Below are 8,743 nucleotides of genomic sequence, written 5' to 3'. Positions count from 1 at the left end.
ATCTCAGGGTCTAGGTTATCATCTTAATATATTTTGAGAGGGTTTGGTCTGGTCCATAACAAATAGAACAAGTGTGTGTGCGCGTGGGAACGAGATTATAGGATCATTACCAGAGTTCACCGCTGAAGCAAAACTGCATGTCAACATCAAAGAACAAGTTCAAAAGGTGGTTGAAAAGAAAGACAAGAGAGATATCCAATGGGTCAGACACAAGACAAGGATGCTGTTCTGGGAAAAATGAGTAGCAACATGGTTGGGCCACAAGGCTTGTTCTTCCTTTTCAATTTCTACGTTATAAAACAATTTCTATTGGTTTCTTTACTGATTTTTCAGGGTTAAAGAGGATCAGTAAACACACTTCTTTCCAAGAAAGTTAAATCCATAATAGATTCAATACTAGCTAGAAAAATCAACTGTAGCTATTTTATGAAATGTTTTACTAACCCATGTCCTGAAGGAGCAATAAAGTATAAACAACAATGAACCCTGCTGTCTGGCATCTGGCGCCGGTTCACACGGGATTCAGCATTAAGGTAATCTTCAAATTTGCTATCGATGTGATCAATGACAGGTTGCCAGCTGGAAAGTCAAACACCAACGCATTAAATTAGTTAATCTGGATCTTCAATACTGAACCACAACCCGCAGTTGCAATTAAAAAAAAGTGGTGATCACTAAATGTAGCTATACAGCTTTTACTGGGGCTTCTTAAATTTTTCATAAAAATAAAATAGGAATTCAAACAGAAATTTTTGTTTTGACCTTCAGTTTTGATTTTTCTTGTACAATCAAAACTAAAACGAATTTAAATTATAATAAAAATAATCCTCAGGGTGAGTACAAAAGCTTTTGATGGTTCAACAAACGAAGAAGCTCCACTTCAAGTACTTTCTCAAACGTTTTGTTGCATCCTGGACTGGATATACAATCTATGTTCACGGCAATTCCTCATTGAATAAAGTGGAGCTTCTTCGTTTGAGTGACAGAACAATATAGCACAGAAGGATTATTCAAAAAGTGCGTTGCTGCATATTCTTAATCAGTCAAGCAAATGCATAAGCAATTATTTAAAAACAATCCCAAGTAATCCCATCCATGCTTTTACTACGTTTAGACTATTACAATGCCTCCCACCTTCTGTCATCTGCAAAGATGAATTCATCCAAAACTCTGAAGGCCATGTTCTTTCTGGCTCCCTGCCCCATTCATCCTTCAGCCTGTACTCTCAGACATGCATGGGTTCCAATTCCGGAATGCCTCTCTTTAACATTCTCTTGTTTTTTGTTTTTACAAATTCTCTCCATGGCTTCACTCTACCTTAGTTTAATACAATAATCCAAGATACCTGTGCTCCCTCTTTCTGCCCTCTTAAGCAACCCAACTTTAAATCGGTCCACCACAGATGACAATGCCTTTAGCTAGCTAGGCTCAAAGTTCTGGAATTCACTCCATAAATTTCTCCTAATATCAACCACTCTTCTTTACAGCAATTTCTAAAACTCATTTGTTGGACTGAGGTTTTGACCATCTGACTCAATAACTCCTTATGGGGCTCAGTGACAAATCTTATTTAACAAAACTCTTTTGTAGTATCTTGGGCTGTTTAATGACATTAAAGTGATTTTCAAATACAAATTGTTGAAAAATGCTCAAGGCAGCCAATCAACATATTCTGTCCAATAACTCAAACCGAATCAAATTACTGACGTTAAAAATTAGCAATGCTGTAGCTAAACTGAAATCCCTCAGGGCAGCAGAACACTTTACTTCAAAAGTACTTCAGCTATACAGTCATCATTGTAGCAAATGCGGTCATCACTTTATGCACAAAAAACTCCCACAAACAATACAAAAATGATTAGATAATTCATTTTAGTGGTGATTTAAACACTCCAGGGAAAATTCTCCTGCTCTCCTTTCAAAATAGTACCCACAGAATTCTTTCCATACACGAGGAAGCAGATGTAATCCTGATTTAAAACACGGGTACAGCTTTTACCTTGGGTGTGGTGTTATTGACAAAGAGGCATGTTCAAGCCGTGATACAATTTCAACACTTGCACCTAGGTTAAAGTCATGAATTCAAGTCCACTTGAGGCCTCACCAGCGCAGTACTTAAGGAATGTTGCATTAGTAAACAGCATCTCAGGTGATATTAAATTCAAGAGCAATCAAATCAATCTGCTCACATGAAAGCACCATTTAAGAAATAGACAATTTCTCTGGTGTACTGAGCAAAAATGTATCATTAATCTTTATCAGAATGAAACAACCTTTTCTCTTATGGCTATTTGTGGCACCTTAATAAGCACAAAATGGCTACCCAGCCAACAATAACCATCTTTCAAACGTAATTTATGAATAATTAAACACTTTTAGATAATGCTAAAGATTCCTGACAAGTGCCAAGATCATTCCATAATATTCATTTTTTCAAAAACTTACCAGTTACTGTTGTCCACAGCATCGCCAAACCCCGGTGTATCGACTATTGTGAGTAATAACTGAACACCACCTTCTTTAATGAATACTTTTGACTGTTCAACCTGGAATATGAAAACAACAATAATATAACACCAAGATAATGCTTACACAGTAAACGGGTCCAATGATCTTAAAATATTGAACGCACTGGCTTAAAAATTCAGATTACTTTAAATATGTACAATGAACAGGAGTTAGGAGCAGGAGTAAGTACCTAGAGCCTGTTCCTCCATTCAAGATCATGACAGATCTGATTACAACCTCAAATCCACATTTCCACCTACCCTGACAATCTTTCTCCCCCTTGCTCAACAAGAATCTACCTCTTCCTCAAAAATATTCAAGGACTCTTCTCCCATCAACTTCTGAGAGAATTCCAACGTCACCACCGTCAGACAAAAAAAATTCACCTTATCAGTTTTAAATGAGGAAGTCCTGATTTTTAAACAGTGATCCCTAGTTCTAGATTCTCCCACAACAGGAAATATTCTCTTCCTATCTACCTTGCCTAAGAGGATTGCAGATTTCCCTACACAAAATCAACTGCTACAGTTTAAGAAGGCAGATCATCACCTCCTTCAAGGGCAATTAGGAATGGGCAATTAGTAATGAACAATAAATGCCGGTTCTATCAAGATCATTGAAGCATTAGAGCCTAAATGAAGTCACTTCTTACACTTCTAAACTCCAACATATACAAGCCTAGCCTGTCCAATGTTTGCCATTATGACAAGCTCCAAATTCCAGGTATGAGGATAGTACAGTGGTTCCCAACATCTTTAGGATCAAGGCATAGTTCAAGGAGATAGAATTTCACAGCACATCCACTTTTTGTCGGCTGAAATGATTGCTCAAACATCACATTTACTTGCATTTACTATGCCATAGTAGGAATAGAGTCAGAGTGATTGATGAGGATTCCCCGCACCTGGCCTCCTCACTCCCCACCCACCCACTTCTAATAACACGCAGCTACCTTAAGAGGTTGTATGCAGCCAGCAACAGCAACAATCCCCTGACCATCCTGAACACCTCTCCTCTGGACACAGCCCCAACAAATGGCCGGCTGTGCACACTACAGCTCCCACACTCACCATGTTCTCAGCTCCACTCTGGCACAACTCTGATGACCTGCAGTAGCAATGGCATATGATCCAATTGGCTCAGGGTAGCAAAGGCCAAAGGTGACAGACTCACCAGCATTGTGCTTCAATCAGATGCTAGGAAATGGTGCACAGACCTCTGTCACTGATGCACCACATGACAGTGTTGTTCACCAATAAAATGCTGGAAGCTGTTCCCCAACAGCATGAGTACCTGGTGGCAGCAGATAAAGTGGAGCTTCTTCCCGACAATTCTATAGCACACTTCTGACTCAGCAGTGAATACTGATGCAAAAACCTGTTCAATTCATCTGTCATCTCCTTATTTTCCGTTATTAATTTTTCAGTTTCACTTTCTATGGGATCAATGCTCATTTTGTTTAATCTGTTCTTGTTTAAATATTTAAACAAACTTATACCACCTATTTTAATATTTCTGACGAACTTTCTTTTCGACTAATTTTTCATCCTGATAAAATCCAGCAAAGGATGTTGAAAAATATTTATCCTCTGTCCAACCACTTGCTCTCTCGTTCATGTTTGACACTGACACATCTAGTTAACCACATCCGTTCACTGCTTACTCTAATGTATCTACGAGATGTTCTCAAAAAACCCGTATAATATCTGCCACCATGCTGCTCTTGACCTACCCTTTGACATAATTTGACAATTCACTTCAGCCAGTTGTGCTTTCATGTTCTCTTAATTTCCTTTGTATAAATTTGAAAAAGTTACCAATCTCAGAGTCACTCTTCTCTCCCTCAGATTGGATTTTATTTTCAATCATATTGTGCTTGCTAGTGCCTGGACGCCTTTAGTATGGGGTTATTAAATTTATTCACTGTCATTGCACAACACTGTCTAATATAGCCTTCTCTCTAATCAACTCAGAACATGTTTTTCCAAGAAAACACCTTGTAAATTATCAACTCCTCAACTAGACTACGTTTGCCCATTTGGTATCACTAGTTTATACGGAGATTACAATCTCCCCTGATCATCACTATGCCTTTCAGACAAGCTCATTACTTCTTCCCTTATGCTCCACCATACCGTGGGGTTACTGTTAGGGGGTCTGAACATCATGCCCACAAGTGACTCTTTATCTTTATCATTTAGTTCTACTCAAACATTTTCTACATCTTGGTTTCTTCAACTTGGGTCATCATCTCTATTGTGCCAATACCATCATTAACTCAGAGGTATCCTTCCACCTTTTGCTATTTTCCTGTCATTTCTGATGCTATGTGCATTCAGATGTAGAGCTTTATGTTCAGCTTTTTACTCTGGAAATTCTAGTCTTATCTATCGTTTCATTCTTAGATTGGTACTCTCTGGCTCTTACGGTCAGTCGGTTTATCTTTTCCCATATTGAAACCTCTCTCTTCAGCCTTCACCTTACTTTCGGATGTTGAACATCCTCCCAAACTTAACAATGGGGAAAGGGATTAAGCTTAAAATCTTCTTTAAATTTCACCATTAAGCAGGTTGCAAGAACACCAGCTCTGGCATGGTACAGGTGAAGATCATGCCAATGGCACAGATCCCACTCTCCCCAGTACTAGTACCACAAACTAGAACCCACTTCCCCGGGTCTTTGAGCAATGCAGTCATCTGTTTAATCTAATTTACTCTATGCTAATTTGCACATGGTACAAGAAATAATGCTGACATGTTGGGGTTCCTTCCTAACTTCGCACCCAGCTTCTCTCAGTGACTATGCAAAAACCACTTCCTTTGCCTGGCTAATGTTGTTGGTACCTACACAGAGCACAATGACTGGTTCATCCGCCTCCCAATGCAGGATTCTCTCCAGCCCCACGATGTTTTGAACCCTGATAGCAGGCAGGTGTTTAGACTCGAGCCCTTATGTTTACTGCCTCAGTCACACCCTGAATGAGTTAGTGGTATTACTTAGAGAGAAATGAGCTTATGGCATCCTAATCTAAATTATCATTGCAACATAATATGAGACACAGAATCTTTCAGGCAAGCCCCAGAGAGGAACAGTTTTGTTTCTCAGCTTTTCACTAACAGAAGCAGAGCATTGCTTCTCAAGAAACAAACTGACTTTTTGGGATAGTTTCATTCTCTAAGCCTGACTCAAGAATCACCTTAGATAGGACCGTGTATCCTCTTTGTCCAGTTGAGAGTTGATCTCCCTGCATAAGCTGGTAATAGTACAATCAGAGTTGAAATAGATGAGTGCAGTGTGAAGTTGCTGGAATGTCATTTTTCTCCCAATGATTTCAAACAAATCCAGAGTGGCTTTCCTCCCACAGTTGCCCAAGTGACTATTAATTTTTTCCCAAATCATCATTTCTCGAAGCTTTCCCCCAAAACCTAGCTTAAACTTGTTAAATAAAAGTAAAATTATGCAGAATCTAAAAATCTGAAATCAAGTGCTGGAAACACTCAGCTATGGTAGTATCTCTAAGTGAAACGGGGTTAATGCTTCAAGATGATTCTCCTTGAAAAAAGTATACAAACGCTAAACTAATTGACTGAATTACAAGCCAGTCATTTTACAACCTTTCTCAAACAAGTGTAACAATTTGAATTCTCTATGCTTGAGGTGTGCCAGAGGACTGAAGGAAATTTGGAAAATTACAAGCAGTGCCTCTAAAATTTCTACTCACTTTCCTCAGGACCTTTGAATGTGGTTCTTCTGGTCATGTTGGCATATCAATTTAAAGTATAGACAGTCTAATATGTTCTTATTAATTTTAAGCCAATCAGGTCTCTGAACTCAGATAGTAAGAACTGCTGATGCTGGAGTCAGAGTTAACAGTAGGGTGCTGGGGGAACACAGCAGGCCAGGCAGCAGAGGAGCAGGAAAGCTGACATTTTGCGTCTGGGGCCCTTCTTCAGGGATGGACCCCCAGGAAACAGGCCTCCATTTCTGAAGAAGGGTCCCAGACCCGAAACGTCAGCTTTCCTGCTCCTCTGGTTCTTGCTAGGCTGCTGTGTTCTTCCAGCTCCTTTCTGTTTCCGCAGGTCTCTGAACTTTCCTTTTTCACCACAATCCATGCAGCATCGTCTTCCTTGGTGTAATGCCTGCATTGGCTGTGGTAATTAATGGAAGTCTCACTCCTTCTTTCACCCTACACTTGTGGAATAGTGCCCTTAAGTTAGATAACCAACTCTCTCTCTAAGAGGGGGGCATGAGACAGGGCGTGCACAAGAGACAGAGGGCGTGACAGATAGGACTAATCATCCTTCTGCTGGGCCTAATTGTCCTTCTGAGACTATAGCTAATTATCTCATTACCATATCATTATTTTATGGCAGACTGAGGTATACTGGGAAATTATTGGCCAGATTAGATTTGCCTTCCCTTTTGTGAAAAAGTGATACATGCATCCTTTTCCACACTTTCAAGCAGATTCAGCAGGGTAAATTTCAGCAGATCAGTAAATGTGAATTTTAGCAATAAATCAATAACTTAAATGACTAAATCAACTCAATGGCCATCAAAATATGTCAAGTAGCTTTACGCTCTCTCTCCCCATCAATACTGTCAAGCCGTTCCACCTCACCAACAACCCCTCATGCCAATAAACCACAAAACACACAGAAGAACTTACTGACCCTATCACCCACATTAAACACTCCGTCTGGCCCCTGCATACCCTCTTCTCTTCTTCCACAAGATTATCCCTTACTTTAAGGCCATACGAAATAGAAACAGGAACAGGCAATTCCACCCCTCCAGCTAGTTCTACCATTCAATGGGATCATGGCTGATCCTACATGCCTTACAAGTACCCACCGCAACCACCCCACCACACTTATTCCACACTCTAAAATTTCCCAAAAAAGAAAAAAAGAGCAAACTAGGAGATGCTTTGCTCATTACTCTCTGCATGGTTAGGTTTTCTTCTATAATCTACTATATCTTGAGTCAGTCGTGTACTGCTACCAGTTCAAAGTGTAATCACATATTACTTTGGCTCTGTGGTTACATACATGCCTTTTAGTCTCTCCTCAATTGATTAGAACAGCATTGTTGAGTTGAAGAAACAAAGAGAGCTGGTAGACAAATTTTTAAAGAGAAAATATTCTAAAATTCCCAGTTTAAGGTCATAACTGCTAATGGTTTTTCCACAAAACCTGAGCTTGTAACAAATCAAACAGTTCAGAAGACTACATTTTACCCATTTCCCTTTATGTCCTACAAACCCAGAGACTAATAAGGATTGATATGTGGAAGAAATGCAGGGCTCTGAAATGTCAATCATAGCACAAGCTAAAATTTCCACGAGTTGTCCTTACTTAAAATTATGGTTTTGTTCATGTAAAACACTATTTCAAACAAAAGAATTAAGTGAAACATGGGCTACCACAGGAATCAATGCTCAAACTAGAACTAGGTTCCTTGGGATGTATTCCTACTTGGAACATTTAAGAGGTTGAAATACTGGACTAAGCAAGTGCACATTTTACTTTAATAACGTACACATAAATCATCAAATTCAGAAATATAAACTTATAGTTGACAAGGTAATTGCATTCCTCATTCCCTTTACAGCAGCAGGCACCATACCACCACTTTCTGGACATTTGTGTTGTGCCCTACCCCATCCTGGGTTTATCTCCTTTTCAATTGTGGCACTCTCGACAACAGCAAAAAAAAAACTCAGTGCAGTGACATGGTACGCAGCATTGCCTGATCACATTATTACGTAATCACGTAACTTCATATGGAAACAGATCGATTGAGGAGACAAAATATTTTTTAAAAATTAAAATAAACAAACATTAGTTAAGGAATTGTTAAAGAGCACAATCAGTACAGGCCGTAAGAAAAACAAAGAGGTACTTGAAATTACAAGATCATAAAGAACTCCAAATAGTAACATCCAGAGAAGAAAAGTACAGAATTTCAGCCACTTAAAACGCGACAGAGATATTTAGGGCAAAGTGCACGGCAACAGAAAGGGGTGCAATCTTGACATAGTTGGAAGGCAGATATTACGAGCGGTTGGAGTTAAGTTGTAGTGCATGTGGTACATTATAACAACAGAAAAACAGCAGCTAGTGATTTGCAATGTGCAGTGGTATCCATGCAGAGCTGCACCCTCACTGGGATAAGACTGCCAAGGATGCATATCCACAGCACTTGTTCATCCACATTAGTAAAAGGAGAGGTG

This window comes from Rhincodon typus, chromosome 4, assembly GCF_021869965.1.
Source record: "Rhincodon typus isolate 14 chromosome 4, sRhiTyp1.1, whole genome shotgun sequence".
In the NCBI taxonomy this organism is placed as follows: Eukaryota; Metazoa; Chordata; class Chondrichthyes; order Orectolobiformes; family Rhincodontidae; genus Rhincodon; species Rhincodon typus.
The sequence above is the reverse complement of the archived record's forward strand: the minus strand, read 5'-3'. Positions refer to the sequence as shown.